General features: G+C 33.5%; 1 long non-coding RNA gene across 1 annotated transcript; it reads right to left on the bottom strand.

Moving 5' to 3' along the window:
- Positions 1 to 970: 970 nt before the first annotated feature.
- Positions 971 to 1,602, bottom strand: LOC140920265 (uncharacterized). Its single transcript, XR_012162989.1, has 2 exons — positions 1,431 to 1,602; positions 971 to 1,339 (listed from the first exon to the last, which is right to left on the bottom strand). It is a non-coding gene; the product is annotated as an uncharacterized lncRNA (long non-coding RNA).
- Between the last annotated feature and the right edge of the window lie 16,660 nt (positions 1,603 to 18,262).

The following is an 18,262-nucleotide window of genomic DNA, read 5'->3' as shown; positions in this document are numbered from 1 at the left end:
GATAACCCATTAATCACCTTATCTACTTCGTTAACCAACAATTTTTACATTATTAACCACTTTGATAAAAATTAGTAAAACCATAAGGTTAACACTTTTTGTATTAAGAATGATCTAAATTATCACCATATTAGTATAATTTTTTGTTTGTATTAGTCTGCAAAAAACACCACTACGCGAAAAAACGCATATTACAGCGCTTTTTTTAAGCCATTTATAGCGCTTTTTCAAAAAAAATTAGCGCTGTGGAAACGAGCGCTGTAAATGATACAACAGCACTTTTAAAAAAGCGCTATAAAACATGTAAATACAACGCGCGCTTGTTATGCACATTTTACAGCGCTTCTTCACAAAAAGCGTTGTAATGTGCACCCCATTATATGAGTTACGAGTGTGCATTTTAGAGCGCTTTCTCAAAAAAGCGCTCTAAAATGCACACCCATAACTCATATAATGGGGTGCATATTACAGCGCTTTTTGTGAAGAAGCGCTGTAAAATGTGCATAACAAGCGCGCGTTGTATTTACATGTTTTATAGCGCTTTTTTAAAAGCGCTGTTGTATCATTTACAGCGCTCGTTTCCACAGCGCTTATTTTTTTGAAAAAGCAAAAAGCGTTGTAAAATGCCCACCCATAATTTCATATTATGGGTCTGCATTTTACAGCGCTTTTCTTGTACATTTTACAGCGCTTTCTCACGAAAGCGCTGTAAAAGGTGCACCATTAAAGCGCTTTAGAACAACATTTTACAGCGCTTTGTAAAAAAGCGCTGTAAAATGTGTGTGTGTTTTTTTTTTTTTAAACGCTGTAAATTAATTATTTGAAATGAAAAGCGCTTTTTAGCTTTTTATGGCATTTTTTTTAAAAAGCGCTGTCTTTTATCTTTGTATCCAAAATTATTTTGATCCAAAATCACTTCACAATCAGTAGAACAGAACATATTATAGACAATCAGTTCACACAATCAATAGAACATAAATCAGAACTCTGTAACTTTTTTAACATATATGTAACTCTGTAATTTACAACCTAAGTAACTACATTCAGATACATATATACAACCTAATTTACAACCTAATTACCTACATTCAGATCCATTATATAATAACTAACAGATCCATTATATGCATATATTGTGTCCTATGATCATTTACATATAATAACTAACAGAATATACATTATATGCACTAGCTACCATATAATATTCAGATCCCTTGCCCAGCACAAGCTATTTCCCAGAAAATCAAATAATTTTCATGTCAAGCACGTACTGACACCATTCTTCCTTTAATTCCATCAGATCTTCCTCAGAATATGATGGACTGGAATTGGCAAAGTACTGCAATATAAAAATTGAACATATTATATTAAGTTAGTATCAAATATATAGATAATTTATATATGAAAATCATATAATGCAAATACCGTACCGTTTCTGGGATAATAGTTTTATTCTTCTCAACAATCTCCTTCATGAATCTCAATATGTAGTACCCACAGTCGATGTTATTTGTTTGACGAGGGCACTTTATTGAGATCCATGTAATGTTATTAGACTTCTGCTTCGACACTTTAGCACCTCTTTGAGCTCGATAAACTTTTAAGGCACTATCGAATGAATAAATGTGATTATTAGAGCATGAATATTTATATATATATATATATATATAAATATTCATGCTCTAATAATCACATTTATTCATTCGATAGTGCCTTAAAAGTTTATCGAGCTCAAAGAGGTGCTAAAGTGTCGAAGCAGAAGTCTAATAACATTACATGGATCTCAATAAAGTGCCCTCGTCAAACAAATAACATCGACTGTGGGTACTACATATTGAGATTCATGAAGGAGATTGTTGAGAAGAATAAAACTATTATCCCAGAAACGGTACGGTATTTGCATTATATGATTTTCATATATAAATTATCTATATATTTGATACTAACTTAATATAATATGTTCAATTTTTATATTGCAGTACTTTGCCAATTCCAGTCCATCATATTCTGAGGAAGATCTGATGGAATTAAAGGAAGAATGGTGTCAGTACGTGCTTGACATGAAAATTATTTGATTTTCTGGGAAATAGCTTGCTGCTGGGCAAGGGATCTGAATATTATATGGTAGCTAGTGCATATAATGTATATTCTGTTAGTTATTATATGTAAATGATCATAGGACACAATATATGAACATGCATATGGATCTGAATGTAGTTTAGGTTGTAAATTAGGTTATATATATATACGTATCTGAATGTAGGTAATTAGGTTGTAAATTAGGTTGTATATATGTATCTGAATGTAGTTACTTAGGTTGTAAATTACAGAGTTACATATATGTTAAAAAAGTTACAGAGTTCTGATTTATGTTCTACTGATTGTGTGAACTGCTTATGGTATTTGAATATGTTTTGTTGTTGTGTGCACTGATTGTGAAGTGATTTTGGATCAAAAATAATTTTGGGCACAAAGATAAAAGACAACGCTTTTTAAAAAAATGGAGATTGAATTGTGAAAGAGTAAGCTTTGATGTTTGTGAAGAAGATGCATAAAAGGAGAAGAGTTTGGTGAAGATGAAGGGATTTTGGTGGTGACCAGTTACTACTATGTGGGTTTTGCATGTTGAGCCTTCTAAAATTAACCTAAAGAGACATTTTAGAGCGCTTATGTGGAAAAGCGCTGTAAAAGGCTTTAAAAAACATTAATATAACATAATAACACACGGAGGTCTTTTACAGCGCTTATTTGGAAAAAGCGCTGTAAAAGAGCCTTCTAAAATTAACCTAAAGAGACATTTTAGAGCGCTTATGTGGAAAAGCGCTGTAAAAGGCTTTAAAAAACATTAATATAACATAATAACACACGGAGGTCTTTTACAGCGCTTATTTGGAAAAAGCGCTGTAAAAGAGCCTCTTAAAATTAACATAAAGAGACATTTTAGAGCGCTTATGTGTAAAAAGCGCTGTAAAAGGCTTTAAAAAACATTAATATAACATAATAACACACGGAGGTCTTTTACAGCGCTTATTTGGAAAAAGCGCTGTAAAAGAGCCTCTTAAAATTAACATAAAGAGACATTTTAGAGCGCTTATGTGTAAAAAGCGCTGTAAAAGGCTTTAAAAAACATTCAAATAACATAATAACACACGGAGGTCTTTTACAGCGCTTATTTGACAAAAGCGCTGTAAAAGGCGTAAAAGGCATTCAAATAACATAATAACACACGGAGGTCTTTTACAGCGCTTATTTGTCAAAAGCGCTGTAAAAGAGCCTTTTAAGAATTTAACTAAAGAAGCCTTTTAGAGCGCTTTACAAAAAAAGCGCTGTAAAAAGGCTTATAAAAAGCGCTGTAAAAGTGTTACGTATATATAACAGTTACCTCTTCAGTTTCCTCTTCATTACGTAACCTTCATCTCAACCTTCATTTCTTCTCTTCTTTTGCAAACCCTATCATCCCGTCCTTTACGAACCTTATTTCCACGATCATCTCCTTCATTTCGAACCTTATTTCCATCCAAGATCATCTCTCCCATTTCACACAATATATTTTCATTGAAATACGTAACCCTCATTACGTATTTCTTCAAACCGTATTTCTGTGAACCATATTTCTGTGAACTTTCTGCAAACCCTCTTTTCTTTGCATTTCGTCTTTCTTCGAACCATCATTATTCAGGTATTGATGTTATTAAATTTTTGTAATCATTAGAATGCATGTTGAGCTTTTTTAAGATATACTGATACATGTTGAGTTTGTTTATAATAATGCATGATCCATGTTGAGCTTGTTGATGTTATACTAAAGTGCATGTTGAACTTGTTGTAGTTAAATGGATACAAACAAAGATTTAGAAGTTCAAAATGAAGAAGTTGGCACCTCTAAGACTTACGAAAAAGAAGTCAAACGTGGTGCAACTATCATGCAGAAAGTCATTAAAGCAAGGAGTAATGGCATTAAATTTGAGGTATACTATATATACTCTGTTTGCTGTGTGTTTTTTTATCTTTTTTTAGGGTTTAGGGCATGTACTTACTATATGAGTTTATTAGGTTGGCTGGAACGAGAGTGGTCAGCCAGTTGACCCCAACAGCTCCATGTTTGTAAGCTACATTGGGGCTGTTGTTCGTCAAAATGTCCCAATAACAATAGACAACTGGAGAGATAAGGCGTTGAAGGATGCCAAAGATATCATCTGGAATGACATTCAAGTAAATATTTTGATCTACTCTTTTGTCATTTATAATTTTTTTTCTGTAAAATACATTACTTATAATTGTTTTCATTGCAGACCACTTTTGTTCTTGATGAGGAACGAAAGTCATATGTTTTGAGAGTTGCTGGGAAAATCCATCGTGGATTTAGATCCCATCTCTCAAATTTCTATCTAAAAGATAGAGAAGGAAACACAAATGCTGAACCTCCAAAGATATATCAACATTATATATCAAAGGATGAATGGAGTGCATTTGTTTCCAAACGTTCTGACCCGGCGTTTGTCGTAAGTTATTAATTTATTAGCATTTGTGTTTTATTATTCATATTCGTAGCGTATTTTAAATTTTTACACAATTGCTATTTTTTTTTTATATAGAATATTAGTAAGGCAAATCGCGAACGGGCAAGCAACCCAAAACACCCATACAAGAAATCACGTATGGGATATGCACGCCTTGAACAACAAATTGTAAGTAATTAAACATCACTTTTATATAATGAAGTAATTTGTATTATAAACTATAGTGTGTAACTAATTTGTATTATTTTGTTTATGATTTTAACGAATAGAGAAAAGACACCCAAGCCGATCAACCCTTGGGTCGTCATATCTTATGGAAGGAAGCGCGTGTTAACAAAGAAGGAGTGGTTGATAATGAAAATGTCAAGAAAGTTGTAGAACTTTGTGTAAGTATATTATCACTTTAATATTTTTTAATATTGTATTTTAAAAATGCTATTGAACTTATCTTTTTAATGTTACATGTATTTTAGGAAACTATTGAACAAAGTTCTGAAACTCAAGAGGGCAACAAGGATACGTGCAGGGACATTCTTGGGAAAGTGTTTAATGTCCCTGAGTATTCCGGTCGAGTGAGGGGGAAAGGATTTGGCGTAACTCCCAAAAGCTTTTTTCCTCAAGAGAAGCGCCAAAAACCTTCCAACGAGGAAGTATTAGAGAAGCTCAGAATCTTATCGGAGCAAGTGGCACTCTTGGTGAATACGAATAAAGACAAGCAACTTCCGGTTCAGCTCCAACCTGAAATACAAATGGAGAGTGAAACCGGGAGTTGCAACGTCGGTTTGAAGAGTATTCCCGAGGTAATTAATTACTTACTACTTACTTGCTTATGTAATTACTTATGTATTAAACAAACTTATATATTAACTGTACTTATGTTTTAACTATTGATGTAGGGTGTCACTACATGTGTCCTATACTTGTCCTCGCCGACTCAACGGAAGGTGGGAAAAGGAATATTGTACAATACTTCGGGAGAAGTATTGCACAATATTCCGATCCCCGCGGGCCATGTCAAAGTATCGCCTACGGTTGCTTTCGAACCAACTGCACCGTTGCCCATACCGGACAACGATGGAGATATGAAGTTCTTAAGCGACGCTATTGGCAGTTACGTGGCATGGCCCACACACCTTGTTGCCCTCGAAAAAAAGATTCCCAAGGACAAATCAGTTACATCTCCCGAAAAGGTTTGTCACATTTATTGCCTAAGGTTTTTTATTTTTTCAGATTCAATAAACTAACATTTTACCTCATTTTTGTAGGTCCAAATAAATAAACCACCCCTACAGCCAAAAAAAGGCAGCAGACCTCAAAAATTGGAGGTTAATAGGGCTGCCAAACTACAAAGGCTGGAGGGTAATAAAGCTGCAAAACTTGCAGCAACAAAAAATCTGGATCGGGGAAAATCGGTCGCTGCTGCTGCTGCTCCTAATAAAAGTCAGCCACGCCTTGGTAAATACGGGGCGTGTCTTGACATCCAAATAAAAAGGAACATGGGCAGCAGCAACGATTCGCCCATTGTACAAATGAATCAAGACATCTTTGGAGATGAGTATATTGAGTACCTCGAAAAGGAGCAAATGTACGATCTTCTCGAACATAAGGAGCTGAGTGTTACTGTAATCAGCTTGTACATAAGGTAAAAAATACTTTTAATTGCATTTATTTGTAATTAATTAAATGTATTGGTAATTAATCTAGTTTAAAATTTTCATTGAAGGTTTTTGTACGAGAAGGTCGTGTGCACGAGGAAACTGTCAAATAAATACTCATTCTTGTCTCCGCATAAGATGTCGATGTTCAAACTCGATCCAGACAATGTAAAACACTACATTGTAGATATGTTTTTAAGAAATAAAGAAAGTGATAAATTGTTCTTGGCACCATATAATTCAGGGTACGTAATTTTATCTTTTTTAATTGATGAGAATTTAATTTATTAGTTGTCTATAAACAAAATTGCTTAACCAATTTTTTGTTGTTGTAGGGCACATTGGGTGCTATTTGCAATCAATGCGGTCTCTGAAGTGATATACTATTTGGATCCCGTGCACGGCGATTACACCAATCACCCCGGAATAAAGAATATGCTCGACACGTAAGTAATATTCATTTATTTCTTACATATATATATTTATATATATATATATATAAATATATATATGTAAGAAATAAATGAATATTACTTACGTGTCGAGCATATTCTTTATTCCGGGGTGATTGGTGTAATCGCCGTGCACGGGATCCAAATAGTATATCACTTCAGAGACCGCATTGATTGCAAATAGCACCCAATGTGCCCTACAACAACAAAAAATTGGTTAAGCAATTTTGTTTATAGACAACTAATAAATTAAATTCTCATCAATTAAAAAAGATAAAATTACGTACCCTGAATTATATGGTGCCAAGAACAATTTATCACTTTCTTTATTTCTTAAAAACATATCTACAATGTAGTGTTTTACATTGTCTGGATCGAGTTTGAACATCGACATCTTATGCGGAGACAAGAATGAGTATTTATTTGACAGTTTCCTCGTGCACACGACCTTCTCGTACAAAAACCTTCAATGAAAATTTTAAACTAGATTAATTACCAATACATTTAATTAATTACAAATAAATGCAATTAAAAGTATTTTTTACCTTATGTACAAGCTGATTACAGTAACACTCAGCTCCTTATGTTCGAGAAGATCGTACATTTGCTCCTTTTCGAGGTATTCAATATACTCATCTCCAAAGATGTCTTGATTCATTTGTACAATGGGCGAATCGTTGCTGCTGCCCATGTTCCTTTTTATTTGGATGTCAAGACACGCCCCGTATTTACCAAGGCGTGGCTGACTTTTATTAGGAGCAGCAGCAGCAGCGACCGATTTTCCCCGATCCAGATTTTTTGTTGCTGCAAGTTTTGCAGCTTTATTACCCTCCAGCCTTTGTAGTTTGGCAGCCCTATTAACCTCCAATTTTTGAGGTCTGCTGCCTTTTTTTGGCTGTAGGGGTGGTTTATTTATTTGGACCTACAAAAATGAGGTAAAATGTTAGTTTATTGAATCTGAAAAAATAAAAAACCTTAGGCAATAAATGTGACAAACCTTTTCGGGAGATGTAACTGATTTGTCCTTGGGAATCTTTTTTTCGAGGGCAACAAGGTGTGTGGGCCATGCCACGTAACTGCCAATAGCGTCGCTTAAGAACTTCATATCTCCATCGTTGTCCGGTATGGGCAACGGTGCAGTTGGTTCGAAAGCAACCGTAGGCGATACTTTGACATGGCCCGCGGGGATCGGAATATTGTGCAATACTTCTCCCGAAGTATTGTGCAATATTCCTTTTCCCACCTTCCGTTGAGTCGGCGAGGACAAGTATAGGACACATGTAGTGACACCCTACATCAATAGTTAAAACATAAGTACAGTTAATATATAAGTTTGTTTAATACATAAGTAATTACATAAGCAAGTAAGTAGTAAGTAATTAATTACCTCGGGAATACTCTTCAAACCGACGTTGCAACTCCCGGTTTCACTCTCCATTTGTATTTCAGGTTGGAGCTGAACCGGAAGTTGCTTGTCTTTATTCGTATTCACCAAGAGTGCCACTTGCTCCGATAAGATTCTGAGCTTCTCTAATACTTCCTCGTTGGAAGGTTTTTGGCGCTTCTCTTGAGGAAAAAAGCTTTTGGGAGTTACGCCAAATCCTTTCCCCCTCACTCGACCGGAATACTCAGGGACATTAAACACTTTCCCAAGAATGTCCCTGCACGTATCCTTGTTGCCCTCTTGAGTTTCAGAACTTTGTTCAATAGTTTCCTAAAATACATGTAACATTAAAAAGATAAGTTCAATAGCATTTTTAAAATACAATATTAAAAAATATTAAAGTGATAATATACTTACACAAAGTTCTACAACTTTCTTGACATTTTCATTATCAACCACTCCTTCTTTGTTAACACGCGCTTCCTTCCATAAGATATGACGACCCAAGGGTTGATCGGCTTGGGTGTCTTTTCTCTATTCGTTAAAATCATAAACAAAATAATACAAATTAGTTACACACTATAGTTTATAATACAAATTACAAGTGATGTTTAATTACTTACAATTTTTTGTTCAAGGCGTGCATATCCCATACGTGATTTCTTGTATGGGTGTTTTGGGTTGCTTGCCCGTTCGCGATTTGCCTTACTAATATTCTATATAAAAAAAAAATAGCAATTGTGTAAAAATTTAAAATACGCTACGAATATGAATAATAAAACACAAATGCTAATAAATTAATCACTTACGACAAACGCCGGGTCAGAACGTTTGGAAACAAATGCACTCCATTCATCCTTTGATATATAATGTTGATATATCTTTGGAGGTTCAGCATTTGTGTTTCCTTCTCTATCTTTTAGATAGAAATTTGAGAGATGGGATCTAAATCCACGATGGATTTTCCCAGCAACTCTCAAAACATATGACTTTCGTTCCTCATCAAGAACAAAAGTGGTCTGCAATGAAAACAATTATAAGTAATGTATTTTACAGAAAAAAAATTATAAATGACAAAAGAGTAGATCAAAATATTTACTTGAATGTCATTCCAGATGATATCTTTGGCATCCTTCAACGCCTTATCTCTCCAGTTGTCTATTGTTATTGGGACATTTTGACGAACAACAGCCCCAATGTAGCTTACAAACATGGAGCTGTTGGGGTCAACTGGCTGACCACTCTCGTTCCAGCCAACCTAATAAACTCATATAGTAAGTACATGCCCTAAACCCTAAAAAAAGATAAAAAAACACACAGCAAACAGAGTATATATAGTATACCTCAAATTTAATGCCACTGCTCCGTGCTTTAATCACCCTTTGCATGATAGTTGCACCACGTTTGACTTCTTTTTCGTAAGTCTTAGAGGTGCCAACTTCTTCATTTTGAACTTCTAAATCTTTGTTTGTATCCATTTAACTACAACAAGTTCAACATGCACTTTAGTATAACATCAACAAGCTCAACATGGATCATGCATTATTATAAACAAACTCAACATGTATCAGTATATCTTAAAAAAGCTCAACATGCATTCTAATGATTACAAAAATTTAATAACATCAATACCTGAATAATGATGGTTCGAAGAAAGACGAAATGCAAAGAAAAGAGGGTTTGCAGAAAGTTCACAGAAATATGGTTCACAGAAATACGGTTTGAAGAAATACGTAATGAGGGTTACGTATTTCAATGAAAATATATTGTGTGAAATGGGAGAGATGATCTTGGATGGAAATAAGGTTCGAAATGAAGGAGATGATCGTGGAAATAAGGTTCGTAAAGGACGGGATGATAGGGTTTGCAAAAGAAGAGAAGAAATGAAGGTTGAGATGAAGGTTACGTAATGAAGAGGAAACTGAAGAGGTAACTGTTATATATACGTAACACTTTTACAGCGCTTTTTATAAGCCTTTTACAGCGCTTATTTTGTAAAGCGCTCTAAAAGGCTTCTTTAGTTAAATTTTTAAAAGGCTCTTTTACAGCGCTTTTTTCAAATAAGCGCTGTAAAAGACCTCCGTGTGTTATTATGTTATTTGAATGCCTTTTACAGCGCTTTTTTCAAATAAGCGCTGTAAAAGACCTCCGTGTGTTATTATGTTATTTGAATGCCTTTTACAGCGCTTTTTTCAAATAAGCGCTGTAAAAGACCTCCGTGTGTTATTATGTTATATGAATGCCTTTTACAGCGCTTTCACACATAAGCGCTCTAAAAGGCTTCTTTAGTTAAATTTTTAAAAGGCTCTTTTACAGCGCTTTTTTCAAATAAGCGCTGTAAAAGACCTCCGTGTGTTATTATGTTATATGAATGCCTTTTACAGCGCTTTCACACATAAGCGCTCTAAAAGGCTTCTTTAGTTAAATTTTTAAAAGGCTCTTTTACAGCGCTTTTTTCAAATAAGCGCTGTAAAAGACCTCCGTGTGTTATTATGTTATTTGAATGCCTTTTACAGCGCTTTTACACATAAGCGCTCTAAAATGTCTCTTTATGTTAATTTTAAGAGGCTCTTTTACAGCGCTTTTCCCAAATAAGCGCTGTAAAAGACCTCCGTGTGTTATTATGTTATATGAATGTTTTTTAAAGCCTTTTACAGCGCTTTTCCACATAAGCGCTCTAAAATGTCTCTTTATGTTAATTTTAAAAGGCTCTTTTACAGCGCTTTTTCCAAATAAGCGCTGTAAAAGGCCTTATTGTTTTTGTGTTTTGTTATGTTATGTTATTTTTTAAACAAGCTCAACATGCATGCAAAACCCACATAGTAGTAACTGGTCACCACAAAAATCCCTTCCTCTTCACCAAACTCTTCTCCTTTTATGCATCTTCTTCACAAACATCAAAGCTTACTCTTTCACAATTCAATCTCCACCTCAACACCCTTTTTATCTCTTTACATTCTCTTTCCTTCTTAAATCGAAACTTAATTGGTATTCAGGATCATTGCCATGTTGCGAAAAATGGGTTTGTGTCTGGTGTTTTTGGGGATTCCCATGATGCGTACAAGGTGTTTGAAGAAATGGGTTTGTGTCTGATGTTTTTTGGATTCCCATGATGCGTACAAGGTGTTTGAAGAAATGGGTTTGTGTCTGATGTTTTTTGGATTCCCATGATGCGTACAAGGTGTTTGAAGAAATTAGGTGTCTGATGAATATTATTTTTAAAGCTTTTTTACAGCGCTTTGTCAAATAAGCGCTGTAAAATGTCTTTTTTACTCACTTTCAAAAGAGTCGTTTACAGCGCTTTGTGTGAAAAGCGCTGTAAAAGGTATAAAACACTCATTATTTTATTTTTAAAAGGATCTTTTACAGCGCTTTTTAAGATAAGCGCTGTAAAATGTCTCTTTATTTTATTTTTGTGTTTGGTTTATTTGGGTTGGGATGACATTAAAAACATTTTTATCATTGTTTATTGGATTAAAAATATTGTTATCATTGTCTTTATCACAATACTTTAGGAGATGATGAATTATTAGAAATGAGTATTCTGAAGAATCTATATATATATATGCACTGAGCAAAAGAGAATCTCTCTATTCAGTTCAGTTCAGTTCATGTAAATTACTAATTTATATTCAGTTCAGTTCATGTAAATCAAGCTAAATATAAAACACTCATTGTTACATGAACTTGGTATAAAACACTCAAATCAAGCTAAATATAAGCAGAAAATAAATTAATCAGAAAATAAATTAATCAGAACTTAGTATAAAACACTCAATTCAGATTACATGCATATTTACAATAACACAGTTCAGATTACATGCATAGCTTATATAAAACAATTAAACATATATATACATTAAGATGCCCTTCTTCTTTTCCTGGTGACATTCACATTTGTTTGTCCATTTACAATACGAAACGATGGATTAATCCAAATTCCCTCATCATGATCATCTCTAAGATATAAACCATCATCAGTTGAATCAATTTCATGTGGTTGTTGTGATGTTGCAAATAAAAGATCATTACCAACATCTTCATCATTATTGTTATCATCACTTATTTTATTGGTCGATAGGACAACAGACCATTTATCATTAGAAGGATCAGTGACATAAAACACTTGTTGAGCTTGCGACGCTAAAATAAAAGGCTCGTCTTTGTATCCCACCCTATTAAAATCGACAAGCAAGAATCCTGACTCATCAATCCGAACGCCATTATTATTATCGACCCACTTGCAACCAAATATGGGAACACGAAACATTGTGTAGTCTAACTCCCATATGCGCTCGATAACCCCAAAATATGATAGATTTGCATATATTGGGTTTTTGTCTTTTGCACTTGAGACATGCATCGCTTCAGCTACGAGAGTGACTCCACTATTTTGCATAGTGGTCTGATCATCTTGTTCTTTGGTATAAAATGTGTAGCCGTTAATAACATAACCAGTGTAAGAAAAGACATGTAAGCTCGGACCATTTGCTAGCCACCTCAATCTATTTGAAATTGATCCGGGGTCTATATCAAATTTTGACATTATGTGATTTTTTAACCATGTTACAAAACTTCGATTGTGCTCTCGAGTTATCCAATTTTGATTCCTATTCATGTTCAAACGAGATAACTGATCAATGTGTATTGTAACATACGGTTGAACCTCATCATCATTGTGCAGAACATACAATTGTGCCTGCTCCCATTCTGTCCTTGATATAGTCAGTAGTCTCCTTCCAGTTATCCCTTCTCCTGATAGTCTTCCCGAATGACGAGACATGGGAAGCCCTATGGATTCAACATTGGACAGATATTCAGTACAAAATTCAGCAGCCTCTTCAACAATGTATCGTTCAGCAATACAACCTTCTGGTCGACTTCTACTTTTTACGTACCCTTTTAATATTTTCATATATCGTTCTATCGGATACATCCATCTCATATAAGCTGGCCCACAAAGTTGTGTCTCCTTAACCAGATGAACAGTAAGGTGAACCATTATATCAAAAAACGATGGTGGGAAATACATTTCAAGCTCACACAAAGTAACAACAATTTCCCTCTGCAATGTCGGTAATTTCTGAGGGTCGATCACTTTACTACAAATTTCCCTGAAGAAGAAACATAATCTAGTTAAGGCTAGTCGAACTTTTTCAGGTAAAATGGAACGTATACCTATTGGTAGCAAATGCTCCATTATAATATGACAATCATGGGTCTTCAAACCTTTTAACTTGAGGTCTTTCATACAAACCAAATTTTTAATGTTCGAAGAGTATCCTTCTGGAACTTTAACTTCGTGTAGAAATTTACATAAAACAATTTTTTCCTTTCTAGATAGAGTATGAGCGGCTGGAGGTAGATATGTGCGATTTCCTTTCTTTACTGGAGCCAGTTCATTTCTTATTCCCATATCGACCAAGTCCAATCTTGCATTGACGCCATCTTTAGACTTTCCTGGAACATTGAGTAACGTACCAATAACACTTTCAAATACATTTTTTTCAATATGCATCACATCGAGGAAATGTCTTACATACAATGACTTCCAATATGGCAATTCAAAGAAAATTGACTTTTTCTTCCACCCAGTTTTCACCAGCTCTCCCGCAAAAGGTTTGCCAAATTTATTGGTCAAACCTTGTACTTTTTCAAGTATTTGATATCCAGTCGGTGCTAAAGGAGCTTTACCTTCCTCTGATTTTCCATTGAATGCATTTCTCCACCCACGATACTGATGACTATAAGGTAAAAATCTACGATGTCCAAGAAACACATTCTTCTTACAATGTTTCAACCGCATCCAATTTGTACTCTCTTCACATATAGGACATGCACACTGACCTTTAATGCTATATCCTGATAAATTACCATATGCTGGAAAATCATTAATTATGCCGAACAACATAACCCTTAAATTGAAACATTCTTTCTTATACCCATCATAAACTTCCACACCTGTCTCCCACATACTTTTTAAATTTTCGATTAGAGGAGTCAAGTATACGTCGATATCATTCCCCGGTTGTTTGGGTCCAGAAATTAACAGAGACAACATCATAAACTTACGCTTCATACATAACCATGGAGGTAGGTTATATATTACCAAAATCACAGGCCACGTGCTATGTGAGATGCTTTGAAGACCATGTGGATTCATTCCATCAGTAGAAAGTGCAAGTCTTAGATTTCTTGACTCTATCCCGAATTCAGGATACTCGTGATCAATTTTTGCCCATTGTGGGGAATCTGCAGGGTGTCGAAACATTCCATCTCTAATTCTTTCATCTGCATGCCATGTCAAGTGTTTTGAATCTTCTTCACTGCGATACATGCGCCTAAATCTTGGTATTATAGGAAAATACCACACGACTTTTGCTGGAGTAGATTCTTTCTTCTTATATCGAGAGACATTGCATTTCGGACACGCCTTAAGTAGTTCATATTCGTTTCGAAATAAAATGCAATCGTTAGGACACGCATGAATCCTTTCGTAACTCATTCCAATAGAACACAAAATCCGTTTAGCCTCGTAGGTTCGACTGGGAAGTTCATTATCATCTGGCAACATATCTTTTATGAGTGTTAATAATTCCGTAAAGCTTTTATCAGACCATCCATTACTCGCTTTTAAGTTGTACAACTTTAATATCGCTGACAGTCTTGTGAATTTAGTACAACCATTATATAATTCTTTCTCTGCATCACTCAACAAACTTTCAAACATTTTAGGACAATCTCGAAGATCTTCTTCAACTGCTTTTGCAATCTCATCAACTCGGTCCGGCTCATATGTATCTGTATCGAAATCAGTTGAAGCATATGTAGAACTATTCTCAAAATTAATGTTTCCTTTTTTTTTCTCACCATGTCTTATCCAACATGTGTAGCTTTGATCAATTCCATTACATACTAGATGTCCTTCTAATTCATCTTCTCTAACACGTTTTCCAAAACAACATTTTAAACAAGGACAAACTACTCTATTTGGATCTTTTGCATTCTTCACTGCAAACTCAACAAACTCCTTCACTCCAATTTCATACTCTTTTGACAATCGATTGGCTGAAATCCATTTCCTATCCATATTATACCACCTATATAAATGCAGTAACAAAAATAATAAGCTTTCAAAACATATCAACAAGTTTCAAAAAGAAACCAATATCAACTAACAATTTCAAAACAGAACAGATCATGTGGTATGAGTTTTTGACAATTTTTGACAATTTCAAAACATAACAGATCATGTGTAAAAAATACCTTAGACAACGTAGATGGCCGCACAGTACGTAGAGGATATTAGGGTTCGCAACGTATATAATTATTTGAAAGATGTAGAGGATATGAGGGTTTCCAACGTATATAATTATTTTAAAGATGTATTTTACAGCGCTTGTGAAAAACGCGCTGTAATAGGTAGTTAAATTCAATGAAAGCGCATGTGTTTTACAGCGCTTGTGAAAAAAGCGCTGTAATAGGTAGTTAAATTCAATGAAAGCGCATGTGTTTTACAGCGCTTGTGAAAAAAGCGCTGTAATAGGTAGTTAAATTCAATGAAAGCGCATGTGTTTTACAGCGCTTGTGAAAAAAGCGCTGTAATAGGTAGTTAAATTCAATGAAAGCGCATGTGTTTTACAGCGCTTGTGAAAAAAGCGCTGTAATAGGTAGTTAAATTCAATGAAAGCGCATGTGTTTTACAGCGCTTGTGAAAAACGCGCTGTAATAGGTAGTTAAATTCAATGAAAGCGCATGTGTTTTACAGCGCTTGTGAAAAAAGCGCTGTAATAGGTAGTTAAATTCAATGAAAGCGCATGTGTTTTACAGCGCTTGTGAAAAAAGCGTTGTAACTGATACGCGAAAGCGCTTCCTTTTACAGCGCTTTTTTGACAAGCGCTGCAAAAGCCTTATAACGTGATGCGCAAACGTTATATGACCTACTACAGCGCTTGTTTTACAGCGCTTTGCATCAAAAGCGCTGTAATAGGTTCCGTTATTTTTAAAATATAATTACAACAGCGCTTGTGTTTAGCAAGCGCTGTAAAATGGGCGCTGTTAAATGTCATTTTTGGCGTAGTGCACACTTTAAACCTTAAAATAAATAAAACTCACAATCAATTTCTAAATCTCACTATCAATTTCTACAAGTACAAAATTAGTAATTTGAAAAATTGGGAAAAACTTTAAATCCTAAGCAATGCTAAAGGTATGAAAATAAAGAGGAATGAGTTGAAATCATAAGGAATAAAGAGGAATGAGTTGAAATCATAAGGAACGAGTTAATATGTCAATCACATTAAGTTTTATTTTAATATTTAACATCACATTTAGAAGAATATGACTTTATGTATATTATACTTAAATTATATTTTATAATAATACATTTAAATGTGTCAAAAACTAAATGAGTTTTATATACGTAAATTATTAAAAGTTGAATATATAACAAAATGATTAAAAATTAATATAATATTAAAACTAAACTTGTGTTTGTTTACACTCTTTGTTTCCTCTGATATTTTATATTTCCATTTTCTCTTATAGTTTAGTTTCCTCTCATATTTTTGTTTCCTTTGATAATTATATTTCCTCTTATAATTTTGTTTTTTCTGATAATTTCGTGATAATATGTTTCCTCTAATAAAGTCTACATTTAAATTAGAGGAAAGTTGAAATAATGGTTTTCAACCTGAGACTACAATCCAAGTGACAAAGTTAAGCAAAGTTAAAACATCCGAGTTTTACAACTTCTTTTACTCATATTTGCAAAACACTTTTCACCAAAGAAGACGAAGAATTAAGAAACTTGAAATGTGTATTTTGATGTAAATTTATGTGGAGCTTTTGTTAATCTTTTTTCAAAGACATGTAAGTTTTATTGGTTTAGTTTGTGACTATTAATTTTCAAATAGCACTGTGTCATTAACTCCAAGGATGGAAGTGGGGTTAGTATAGGTTTGTTCGAGCTAGAATTTGTTAGGCCTGAGTTTGAGCTGTCAAAAAAATCAAGGCCTAAGCCTGTCATGTGGCCTTCTTACTTTTCTGGCCTGAGTCTGACCATAATAGAAGTCTGATGTGACTTGTTAGCCTACTTAAAAATCTATTTCATTTTAACATTTTTGAATAAGTAGCCAAACGTATCTTTAAATCGATTAACGAGTTAATATGTCAATAAAACTAAGTTTTATTTTAATATTTAACATCACATTTTGAAGAATATGACTTTATGTACATTATACTTAAATTATATTTTATAATAATACATTTAAATGTGTCAAAAACTAAATGAGTTTAATATACGTAAATTATTAGAAGTTGAATATATATAACAAAAAAATTAAAATTTAATATAATATTAAAACTAAACTTCTCTTTGTTTACACTCTTTATTTCATCTGATATTTTATATTTCCGTTTTCTCTTATAGTTTAGTTTTCTCTCGTATTTTGGTTTCCTTGGATAAATATATTTCCTCTTATAATTTCGTTTCTTCTGAAAATTTCGTTTCTTTTGATAATTTAGTTTTTTCTGATAGTTTCGTGATAATATGTTTCCTCTAATAAAGTCTACATTTAAGTTAAAGAAAAGTTGAAATAATAGTTTTCAACATGAGACAATAATCCAGGTGACAAAGTTAAGAAAAGTTAAAATAATTACATGAGATTTATTTTTTAACAATTAAGTAACCATTAGAAATGATATGATATATAATTTATAATCTTCTTTAAATTTTATCATTTATAAGTTTAATTTATTATTTTGCTTCCTGAACTAACACTATTATAAACAAACCTTGTATACAAATTTATTTTACATGGTTTCATTTGTAAATATCATCTCAAAATAATAATAGTTAATTAGATGTATGATTTATATGGATTGAATTGGACATTAAGGTGCTAGTCATGTCACAAAAGAATAGCTTGATAAAATATTAAAAGTGACATTGGCATATATAAAATTCACAAGGAAACTAAATAAATTAAGAAATAGTTGAATCATTTGAATTGATAGTAGTATTTACTTTTTGTTCTACGATAATATGTTATCTTAAACGAAAAAGTTTGAACTAAAACAAATGTATAACATAAATGCAGCTTAAAATAAACATTAATTAAATTTGATTATGAAAATATATGCATTTAGAATAGAATAACTATGGAATCAATATAAACTTTATTTTCATTGTATTAGTGTTAAAAACAACATCACTCTTAAAGATAAGTATTTTTTCAGTCTCATTTTAAA

This window comes from Cicer arietinum, chromosome 5 (genome assembly GCF_000331145.2).
Source record: "Cicer arietinum cultivar CDC Frontier isolate Library 1 chromosome 5, Cicar.CDCFrontier_v2.0, whole genome shotgun sequence".
Lineage (NCBI taxonomy): Eukaryota > Viridiplantae > Streptophyta > Magnoliopsida > Fabales > Fabaceae > Cicer > Cicer arietinum.
Note: the sequence above shows the minus strand (reverse complement) of the source record. Positions and strands in the feature narration are given on the sequence as shown.